This window comes from Phyllobates terribilis, unplaced genomic scaffold (assembly GCF_046119375.1).
Source record: "Phyllobates terribilis strain yellow unplaced genomic scaffold, ASM4611937v1 Scaffold_2__4_contigs__length_985480577, whole genome shotgun sequence".
NCBI lineage: Eukaryota > Metazoa > Chordata > Amphibia > Anura > Dendrobatidae > Phyllobates > Phyllobates terribilis.
This window is the reverse complement of record NW_027362762.1, coordinates 87,496,554-87,508,708: the sequence shown is the minus strand read 5'-3', so window position 1 is coordinate 87,508,708 and position 12,155 is coordinate 87,496,554.

Genomic DNA, 12,155 nt, shown 5'->3' with positions numbered 1-12,155 from the left:
CACTACTTCTGCATGTCACACCTACTACCTAAATATCAGACGTAAAAAAATATATATTTTACTATTGAGAGCAAGAAGTGACAATACAAGTTAAAAACATCTAAAAAAAACAATAAATGGTATAAGGCATCCCTACAGCAAGGATGTATGGTCCCTGAAATAATGGTAGCAACCTGTATACAGCATAGAACAGGTAAACATAAACAATCTATCTCACAACAGATGAAAATCAGAGGGACATGTAAGATCTGTGAAGCCGTAGTAAACAAATACATGTGTAGGGTGTCTAGACACGCAAAAAGGTTTACAGGATATACACACATCAAATGACACAGTAGATGATACATAATAGTCTTATGATACAACTCCTAAAGAATGATGGCCATCACATAAAGAATTGCACAATATATAACTACATGAATATAAAGCCATAAAACCCTAGTAGGGCAGGGGTCCCGAGGTAATGGCAGTGTGTATTACGGCATGGTCAAAGGGGGTCCATAGGGTCATAGTCAAAGGTCAGAAGTCAAAAGGTATGTCACCTGTGTGATGTGGAGATGGTCCTAGTTCCCATGAGTATTAAAAGTCATATGGGGTAAAGAACCCCAAATGCAAAAAATGCCTCAGTGTAATAGCCTCATATCAGAGATGAACTGGATAGGCAAAAATAAGGCTACTTGAAAAAGCAGGGGTGATAAAGAAGGTAACACCTGATGGCAGGTGTATAATAAGGAACCACAATAGAGGAGCTAGGAGTGAAGCTTTTTCCCCTTTTTCTTATGTGGTTCCCTTCCACATGATGTAGCACCCTACATTATCATTTTTGTTATAAGCAGTGCACCCTTTCCCTCTATCTATATCTCCAATGGGCATCAGGGATTAGGCGTTAAGGTGAGTATTATGGTGTTTTTTTATTTTTTTACAGGGGACAAGGGCTTCAGGGATTTAGTGTTAGGTGAGTATAACTGTGTTTTTTATTTTTATTTCAATATGTATTTATTTTTGTTCTAACTTTTTTTTTACTTAAAGCACAGGCGCCAGCTTATGACTAGTTCCATCAGTGGCGCCTGCTCTCACTGTTATCAGCAACAGTAGGCGTAGGCTGATGGGAGTAGTACTCTCATCAGTCGACGCCTGTGACCAGCGGTAAGCTTTTTACCGCCAGTCACAGTCATAGCTGCGTGACACACTGACATCTGACAGCGTGATCCCGCAGCACTCTGACCAGCGGTAATGATCTTACTGCTGATCAGAGCCCGTGTTGCCGATGCTGTCACGCAGATGTTCGGGGTGCGGAACCCAAACAGTAACACTGACTTCCTAGGTGTTCGCAACCGACCCCAAACTTTACTGTTCTCTACTCCTGTTTCTTCTTTATACTGAAGATAGTTCTCCATAACATTGACTGTATGTTTGGGGTCGTTGTTCTTCTGCAGAATAAATTTGGAGCCAATCTGATGCCTCCCTCCAATTTCAAAGGAAAGTAAGCATGATGTGTCTCTTCTGTTGCACTAAGTTTCCTTAGCTGGCCACTGCATCAACAATTCTCAACATCGCCAATTTCTTGGTGCTTTTTTAAAATGGCTTAAATGGCACATATTGAAACTCCAGTCTGCTTTGAAATCTTTGCCTGGTAGATACTTTGCTGATACAGTATAACTGCTATCTTTCTGCTGTGCTCAATGTTGCAATTGTATATGACCTGTGACAGCAGTCTTCTACAACCTCACCTTTGTAGCAAAATTTGGCTGTTTCTCACCCAGTTATAAGCCTCTTACATAACTATTTCTGTTTCAGTTAATGACTGTGTTTCAAATACATATTAAATTGATGATGATTATCATTTGTTATAATTGATTACTCATACACCTGACTATAATCCTGTGTGTAAGTGTACCTAGAAGAATTGTTGCTGTTTTGAAGGCAAAGAGCGGTCACACCAAATAGTGATTTGATTTAGATTTCTCTTATGTTCAATTAGTTTGCATTTTGTTAATTGATAAAAATAAACTACTAAAGCTCGGTTTCCACCGACCGACTGGCAGCCCTATACAACTTCTGATCGGTAAACTTTTACTGATTGGCGGTCGTTTGAATGACTGTTTACGTAGGCAGACCAAAGCAGACAATACGCACTGAGCTACATTGTCCTCCGCAGTGCAGTTTACAATGGACGGTGCACAAAAACGAGAACAATGATCTTTTATGCTGCACAAACGATCACTTCAGGTCATTATTTTCTTTTCTATTTTACAAAAATTAATTCATTTTTATATTTTATTTGTATGAATAAATAATAAGATCATTTACTCATCTAGTGAGTTAATAAATTGTAAAAATAGACATTCCTGATTTTTTATCTTTTTTTTTGCGCGGTAGCAGAGAAGCAGTTGCATAAGAGCTTTGATGATCCATGAGACTGCTGATTTTTCGGATTACTGTGGCAGTGTTGATATTTTTACATTTTCACCATGGATACCAGTATGTTGATTTCCAAGACAACCTATATTTAGTTGTCATTCCCATAGAAAACCAAGCATCATTTCGGGTGATGCAGATACTTTTTTTTTTAGAAATGCACTGTATCTAATCTCATTGGGGAATCATTATATCACTGCTTTATAATACTAATATTATAACCGATAAGAAAAATATGCGCATTATTAAAAATGTGTGACTCGATGCTAAATGAGTCAAATTTGCTATGAATTTCCCTAACAAATCTGAACTTTTCAGAATTTGATTTTCTCAGATCCAGAAAAAAGGTGTCCAGCCAGTTACCATTTTGCTGGATTTTGAGGGCCAGAAAGTGGTTAAATAACCAATAAATTCTTATACTCACCTTTCCTCGGCCCTCCACTTACCTGTTCTGCAAATTCGGCTCCCCTTCCTTCTTCTCAGGTCAAATTTCGTGCTTCTGGCAGGTGCCATTGACCTCAACAGGCCTCAAAAAGTACATGGGGCATTTACCCCTTAATGAAATATGACATCCTATGTCCGTCAATGTGTGACAGTGGCATTAACAGCGTGCTTGTAGGGGGGAATGCTATTTAAACTGCTCATCAGCACACCCGTGACATGATCCCGAGACGCCGATGAGTTGCCATCACAGTCGGAAGTCAGCTGAAGACCTCCGTGCTTGTCATGACAGTTTTCATTTGAAAGTCATCCTGTATCTGGTGTTCATAGGAGTCCGTCATTTTTACTATATATACAGTGCATTGTGAAAGTATTTGGCCCTCTTGAACTTTTCTACCTTTTGCCACATTTCTGGCTTCAAACATAAAGATATAAATTTCTATTTTTTTTGGGAAGAATCAACAACAAGTGGGACACAATTGTGAAGTGGAACGAAATTTATTGGATATTTTAAACTTTTTTAACAAATTAAAAACTGAAAAGCGGGGAGTGCAATATTATTCAGCCCCTTTACTTTCAGTGCAGCAAACTCACTCCAGAAGTTGAGTGAGGATCTCTGAATGATCCAATGTTATCCTAAATGACTGGTAATGATAAATAGAATCCACCTGTGTGTAATCAAGTCTCCGTATAAATGCACCTGCTCTGCGATAGTCTCAGGGTTCTGTTTCAAGTGCAGAGAGCATCATGAAGACCAAGGAACACACCAGGCAGGTCCGAGATACTGTTGTGGCGAAGTTTAAAGCCAGATTTGAATACAAAAAGATTTCCCAAGTTTTAAACATCTGAAGGAGCACTGTGCAAGCGATCATATTGAAATGGAAGGAGTATCAGACCACTGCAAATCTACCAAGACCCGGCCGTCCCTCTAAACTTTCATCTCAAACAAGGAGAAGACTGATCAGAGATGCAGCCAAAAGGCCCATGATCACTCTGGATGAACTGCAGAGATCTACAGCTGAGGTGTGAGAGTCTGTCCATAGGACAACAATCAGTTGTACACTGCACAAATCTGGCCTTTATGGAAGAGTGGCAAGAAGAAAGCCATTTCTCAAAGATATCTATAAAAAGTCTCATTTGAAGTTTGCTACAAGCCACCTGGGAGACACACCAAACATGTGGAGTAAGGTGCTCTGCTCAGATGAAACCAAAATCGAACTTTTTGGCCACAATGCAAAACGATATGTTTGGCGTAAAAGCAACACAGCTCATCACTCTCAAAACACTATCCCCACTGTCAAACATGGTAGTGGCAGCATCATGGTTTGGGCCTGCTTTTCTTCAGCAGGGACAGGGAAGATGGTTATGTGGCGCCCCTGAGGGTTCGGTCGCCACAGAGGTACTGCATCTCACCCAGAGGTGTGGTATCTCACCCTCAGGTAAGGAAGGAGTACAGCTCAGGACCCTAACACCAGCATTCACTACACCACATTTCCGGGGGACAGGGCGAGATTGCTCCTACGGAAGAGCACAGTCCCTGATCCCTGGCTGGAGTGGATGGAACCACCTAGAGAGGGGGAACCATGTAGTGGATGGGGTGGAAGACGTAGATCTTGGGAGCACATGTATAAAAACAAGACACCATCTTAGATCAGGGTTGAGAAGCCTGAGGGGAAGTCAGGGAGCAGAGGCTCTGCAGGAGCTCTGCTCCAGAGGCGAGCCTAGTCAGGAGGCCTGAGCCTGGAAGGGGAGAATTGAAGAGGAGAGGGAGCAGGATGGCTCCAGGAACAAGGAGTGAAGGGACCCTAGGGGTACGGGCCGTGCAGCAAGCCACCCGTACGCCCGCTGCTACCGGGAGGTAGAGGGGTCAGGCCAGAAAAGGGGAACTGGTCCCTCAACTAGTGGAGAATAGCAAATGCTCAACTAGAATCCGGAGGCTGCAGCACTTTATGTACTGTAAGTCAGAAGTCCACACCAGTCGCACTAAGAAGGTAGCCACATAGGACCCAGGGGACGGAACATACGTCGCCCGCCAAGGCCCGAGGGTACGGGATAGAAGTGCCGCTAGGTGTGAGGCGCAGGAAGAAGGCCAGAGGAAGATACACAGAAAGGGGTCCTGTTAAGTGCTCTGGAAATACCTGAGGGTGGAGTGAGCCCCTCACTGAGTACGCACAGCACGACGTGGGAAGTTACTTTGACATCTGTGACTTGGAAGTTGACAACCGTGAGTAAAGACCCTGGGACTGCATCATACTGACTCTGTGGTTATTACTGATATCCTGCACCACCACCATCATCCACACACACGGCCCTGAAGCTACACTCTTCCTGCGGGGAGTTATACTACCCTTGCTGCCAAACCATCAGCTTCAGAGGACTGTTCCGCAGCGGCGGCCTCATTAGCCGCACTCCACAGGTGGCGTAGTCGGACATTTACACCCATATATATAAATACGCCTTGGATTGACCACCCTGGGTCACGGACCGGGTCACCGCCACGGTGACTACAACCCCCAGCATCTACAGGCCCGGCTCCGGGTACCCCACGGCCCAGGGGGCGCGTCAACTTTGGCGTAGTCGGCAGGATATGAAACCAGCCCGTTATCGTCGGGTATTGTGTGCCTAGAGACTGTTTCACTGTACTGAATGTGGCGCCCGCCCCAGAAGAACGGGCGCCATTATGTGAGAGTCAAAAGACAACAGTAGCGAACCTCCCACCGTGGGCACCGGCAGCGCCCCAGCCTCCGAGGACTGAGAGCAGAGTCAGGAGGCAGCGTGTGATGCAGAAGCGGCCGCAGGAGCAGGTAGGGGGAGTCTCCCTGTCCCGGGCGCTGCAAGCGTCGACCCATTCCTGGGCCCCCTGGTGGAATCGCTAATCCTGAGTGTCACCGAAGTCACCCCGCTCCTAATGCCTGAGCCTGGCCCTTTAACCCAGGGTGACGCCGCTGCATGCTCACCTCACTCCAACCAAGGCGCGCCCGCCCTAAGCGCCCTCCAGGCCCCGGAGCCACCTCTGGGCGCCAGCGACGCCGGCCCGCTCCTAGGCCCTCTTCAAGAATAATAATAATAAATAATCTTTATTTTTTTTTTTTATATAGCGATAACATATTCCGCAGCACTTTACATATATTATCGTCGCTGTCCCCATTGGGGCTTACAATCTAGATTCCCTATCAGTATGTCTTTGGAGTGTGGGAGGAAACCGGAGAACCCGGAGGAAACCCACGCAAACACGGGGAGAACATACAAACTCCTTGCAGATGTTGTCCTTGGTGGGATTTGAACCCAGGACCCCAGCGCTGCGAGGCTGCAGTGCTAACCACTGCGCCACCGTACCGCCCCCTTCGACACCCGCATGGGTGGACGGGTGTTTTCCATGGAACTGGTCCGTGGAGGTAGAGGACCAGCGGCCTTCGCTCCTGCCCGCTCCACAGCTCGCCGCCGCCGTCTCCCAGTTGCCGGAAGACGAGGCCCAATTCGAGTGGGACCACGCTGGGGAGGACCTGATGGGGTTCTCCCAGTAGACTAGGGCAGCCGCAGCCCGCCGCAAGGAGTTCTGCCACCAACAGCTGGCCCAGTTAGAGAAAGAGCGCAAACTACGGCGCGTGCGGTGGGAGAAGTTAGAGGCCAGGAATATGGAGGAGAAGGCCCGGGCCCGCCGGGACAAGCAAGCAGCTCGTGGACTGAGCCCCTCACTGAGTATGCACAGCATGACGTGGGAAGTTACTTTGACGTCTGTGACTTGGAAGTTGACAACTGTGAGTAAAGACCCTGGGACTGCATCATACTGACTCTGTGGTTATTACTGATATCCTGCACCACCTCCATCATCCACACACACTGCCCTGAAGCTACACTCTTCCTGTGGGGAGTTATACTACCCTTGCTGCCAAACCATCAGCTTCAGAGGACTGTTCTGCAGTGGCGGCCTCAGGTGGTGTAGTCAGACATTTACACCCATATATATAAATATGCCTTGGATTGACCGCCCTGGGTCACGGACCGGGTCACCGCCACGGTGACTACAACCCCCAGCATCTACAGGCCCGGCTCCGGGTACCCCACGGCCCAGGGGGCGCGTCAGTTAAAATTGATGGGAAGATGGATGCAGCCAAATACAGGACCATTCTGGAAGAAAACCTGCTGGAGTCTGAAAAAGACCTTAGACTGGAACAGAGATTTATCTTCCAACAAGACAATGATCCCAAACATAAAGCAAAATCTACAATGGAATGGTTCAAAAATAAACGTATCCAGGTGTTAGAATGGCCAAGTCAAAGTCCAGACTTGAATCCAATCGAGAATCTGTGTAAAGAGCTGAAAACTGCTGTTCACAAATGCTCTCCATCCAACCTCAATGAGCTCGAGCTGTTTTGCAAGGAAGAATGGGCAAGAATTTCAGCCTCTCGATGTGCAAAACTGATAAAGACATACCCCAAGCGACTTGCAGCTGTAATCGCAGCAAAAAGTGGCGCTACAAAGTATTAACTATTATCTTTATGTTTAAAGCCAGAAATGTGGCAAAAGGTAGAAAAGTTCAAGGGGGCCAAATACTTTCACAATGCATTGTATATCAGTACTGTAACACTGCTGTGTTTTTATCAGTAGCAATCAGATAATCACAGGTTCAAGTCCCCTAAGGGGCCTAACAAATACAGAGAAAAGTAAAAAAAAATGTTTTAAAAAGATGAAAAAAAAATAGAAAAGTTCACATAATTCCCTTTTAGCCATTTAAAACGAAAAAATAAAAAATACACATATTTGGTATTGCTGCATTCGTAAAAGTCAGATCTATCAAAACATAAAATAAATTAATCCGATCGGTAAACGGCGTAGCTAGAAAAAAATCAAAACGCCAGAATTGCATTTTTTTGGCTGCCATAACATTGCAATAAAGTGTAATACCAGGCAATCAAAACATTGTATCCAACCCAAGATGATATCAAAGAAACATTGGCTTGGGGTGCAAAAAATAAACCCTCACACAGCCCCATATCCCAATAATTGAAAACGTCACGGCTCTTGGAAAATGGTGTCAAAAGCAAAAATGTTTTTCTTTAAAATTTCTGAATTTATTTTTACCACTTAAATAAAACAAAATCTATACATGTTTGGTATTCCCGTAATCGCACTGACCTGAAGAATCATATTGCCGGGTCAGTTTTACAGTAAAATGAATGCTGTAAGTAAAATACCCAAAAAAACAATTGCTGAATTGCACTTTTTTTGCTATTTTGCCAAAGTTGGAATTTGTTTCTCACTTTCCAATACATCACATGATAAAATAAAGGGAGTCATTCGAAAGTACTACTCGTCCCACAAAAAACAAGCCCTTGTATGACTATGTGGATAGAAAAATAAAAAAGTTATGGCTCTCGGAATAAGGGGAGGAAAAAACGAAAGAGCAAAAATGAAAAATCGTCCGGTTTTTAAAGGGTTTTCCCACAAACAAAAGTTCTTTTTAATTATTAGATCTTGGAATAATAATAAGTTCCACAATTGGATGTGTTTAAATAAAATGTTCCTGTGCTGAGATAAACTTATAAATGTCCCCTGCTGTGTACTGAGTAATGGCTGTGTCCGACCATACAGAGACATGGTCTGATCATACCACAGCTCCTGGGCAGGGGAGGAAGCAAAAGAGAGTATACAGACATTACAGCATGGGATCACAGCTGATTCTTTCTGTGAGGTAAAACATTTCCCTGCCTGTTTTTAAACAATGTTTTACTTCAAAGAAAGAATCAGCTGTGATCCCCTGCTGTCCAGCCTGTTTACTCTTTTTCTCCCTCCCCTGCCCAGGAGCTGTGGTATGATCAAACCACGTTTCTGTACGGTCAGACACAGCCATTACACAGTACACAGCAGGGGCACATTTATAAGATTATCTCAGCACAGGAACATTTTATTTAATCACATCCAATTGTGGAAGTTATTATTAATCCAAGATCTATTGATTCAAATTAATATTTTGTTTGTGGGAAAACCCCTTTAAGGGTTTAAACACAACAATGACGCATCACACCTGCATGGTCGTGTGGGATGCATAGAAGCAAAAGGAAAAAAAATGTTAAACTAATTGTGAAACATTCCCTTTATGTGTAATTTCAATTACAATTGACCCATAAAATGACCCAATTGCAAAATTCATCAATAGCATATTAATCCATTATCGATCCTAGATAGGCTATGCCATAACAGTCTGATAGATGCAAGTGACAACACGAGGACATACATCTATCTCAGCACACACTATCAAGAATAGAGAGGTGGTCGTGCATGCTCAGCTCTGTCCATCGATTTCAATAGGTTCTATGAAGATGGCAGCGAGTGCTCACAAATGTCCAAGATAAGAACATCCCTTCAACAGTGGAATACAGCAATGCTGAGTTTGTCATTTGACCAAATATCATGATGTGTTGGCCAAACATCATAAAGATAAGTACAGGTAAGACCACAAAAGGTCCATTTTAAGGGCAGATTTCTGCCTATAAATGAGTGTTGATCAACTATAACTAGGACAATTGGAGCTCATTTTTCCCTGAAAATTTGCTGATTATTGGCATCAGCCCACTCTACGTAAGTGGGCTTTATCACTGCGTTCTTGTGTTGCGGCTGTGTTGAGTTTCTTTGCTGCAATCACGGATGAAATGCATATTTCTACAGAGATTTACCAAAATCGTGACAATGGCCCTAGTATCCTACATCAATATATTTTTTCATGGGAATACAAATTCCAGGAATATTTTGCCTTTGGCCATATATAAACCGGAGACCCCAGTACTGCAGGGCACAGATATCAACCTCTAATCTACCACGCTCCCTCAACAATTTTATACTTTTTTCTTAATACTACATGGAAAAAAATTCAGCTCCAACTCAGAAAGTAAAAAATAGCCGATGGATAGAAGAGTTGAGCGAATCTTCCAAAATTTGATTCTTACATATTTGCTCAATTTAGGGAAAAATTTAAATTTGTATCAAATATATTCAATGCAAATGGAATAATACAGGAATGGATTAAAAAAATCTTATACTCACCTCTACTTAGCTATCCCCATACCTGTCCTCTGCAGCCTATTCACGAATTGAATCTTCTATCTTCTTTTTGGCCGAGTATTCAATTCAATAGGCCCCTGGTCATATTGTGGGGCATGATACACATCATTGACAAACTGGGGGCCAAACAATGGAAGGCCTGCCCAGAAAAAAGACAGAAGAACGAAGATAGAAGTCCGTAGATTAAAGAAGAGCCGATCAGAGGACAAGTGTTTGCAGGACAGAATGGGAGAGGTCATGCAGAGGTGACTATAAGATAATTTTTTACCACTTCCCAACCCTCATAAAACAGAAAAAAGGCTGGTGAATCAAAATTTTTTGTAAGGTTCTAATCAAATTTGATTAGCGTCAAATTGATTTGCACATCTTTAATGGATAGCATGTATAGTTACATATTTTATTTATAACATAAGAGTCATTGAATATACTGTATATACTGTATCTGGATATGTTTTGTTGGTGTTTTATGAATTTTCTGAAGAAGTAGAAGAAAGAAACTTTATATCTGCAATTCTAGAATTAATCCACAACTTCATCTCTTTACCCCACCCATGTGCTAAGACACTGGGGCAGATATATTAACAATGACAAACTTTTAGTGAGTGCAAACATAAACCTCAGACTTAAAATTTCTCAGTTTACGATTTGCTTCCCTAATTTGCAGCAAATTTTGGTGCACTTTAGACTTCTCCCCTTATTCAATATACCACACCCCCTTTCCACTAGATCACAGCCTTCTATTCAGGAAGCTGTAGAAAGTGTCTAAAACACGTAATAAATGTGTTAAATCTGGCCCTGAATTTTTATCCAGGAATTTATACCATTCTGATCTAACCATGAAATATCTTCCACAGTTGACATTTATATATGATGCATTCAATTAGATGAATGTGAATGTTGCAAGGGATCAGCAGGAATAGAGTCAGGCCACATAACTGCCACAAGACCTAGAAAAAAACAAGGTCAGAATTTATAGAACCTTACTGCTAAGTCAGTGAGTAATGGAGGGAAAGGACCATTAAAGGGGTTGTACACTACTTTATATTATCCCCCGGGGCCCCTAAGGATTGTTGTAATTACCTTACATTGCAGATAATGCCTGTGAGCGGCGCTATCACTGGCCGCTCACAGACATCACGTGACTCCTGGCTGCAGCCGGCGCTGACATCTGCTGACGTCACGACAAGTGCTGGCAGCAGCCGGGGGTCTCTGTCTTCTGCGTTCCACGGTGGATGCCAGGCTGTGGGCGGGGTTACCCCCCACTTCACACCCGGCATCCACCGAGCGCTCTGCCTCTCCCCATTCATTGGGAAAGCGCGCGGTGGATGCTGGGTGTGATGCGGGGGGTAACCCGCCCACAACCCAGTAGCCACCGGGGTCACATGATGCCTGTGAGCCGCCAAGGATAGCTCCACTCACAGAGATTATCAGCAACATAAGGTATTTACAAAAATTCTTAGGAGCCCTGGGGGGATACATTGGCAGGGGGTAATATAAAGTAGTATACAACTTCTTTAAAGTATCCTGGGTTGGCTGGAGATTGTCTATGGAAGATCAACTTGGGTGCACACTGATTCTTTAAGAGACCAGGAGTCAGTATTTGAATGCTCTATAGCAGAAGTGTCTAACCTACGGCCCACATGCAGCCCAGGATGGCTATGAATGCGGCTCAACACAAATTATCAGTGCATAACTGTATAATGGGCTGCTGTCACAGTTTTCCGGCTGCTGACCCTATTGTTTTTGTGCTGAGAATTGTGTGCGTGCACTATTATGGTTGGATTAACTCCAATGCTAACCAGTGCCCACATTATTAAATTCTTTGTGGGTGGAGGTAGCAAGCTTTGCCCTCTTGTCCCAATCCCACTATCGTAGCTCTGCAGCTATATTGTGTAATTTTCCCTATACATCCTATGTGAAGTATATACAGCAATCCCAGTATATCCTATGCGATGTATATGCAGGAGAGTTGTGATGACACAGTTTTTAATCTTAAATATCCAGATGTCTAAATTCAGTAGGCCAGGAGAAATACACTTTTATCTTTATGTTGACTTTTGAATTTATGTTTTTTTTTTTGGTGGGTCAAGAAGGACAGGCTGTTATTTGTATAAATATGAATGTTAACACTGGAGTTGATATTTACTGCAACTTATTGTCTGGAGGACAGCGACTCAGGGTCTTTGAACAATGTTGTTTGCTAGTATGCTAATTACATATTATACTAGGCCAGCTAG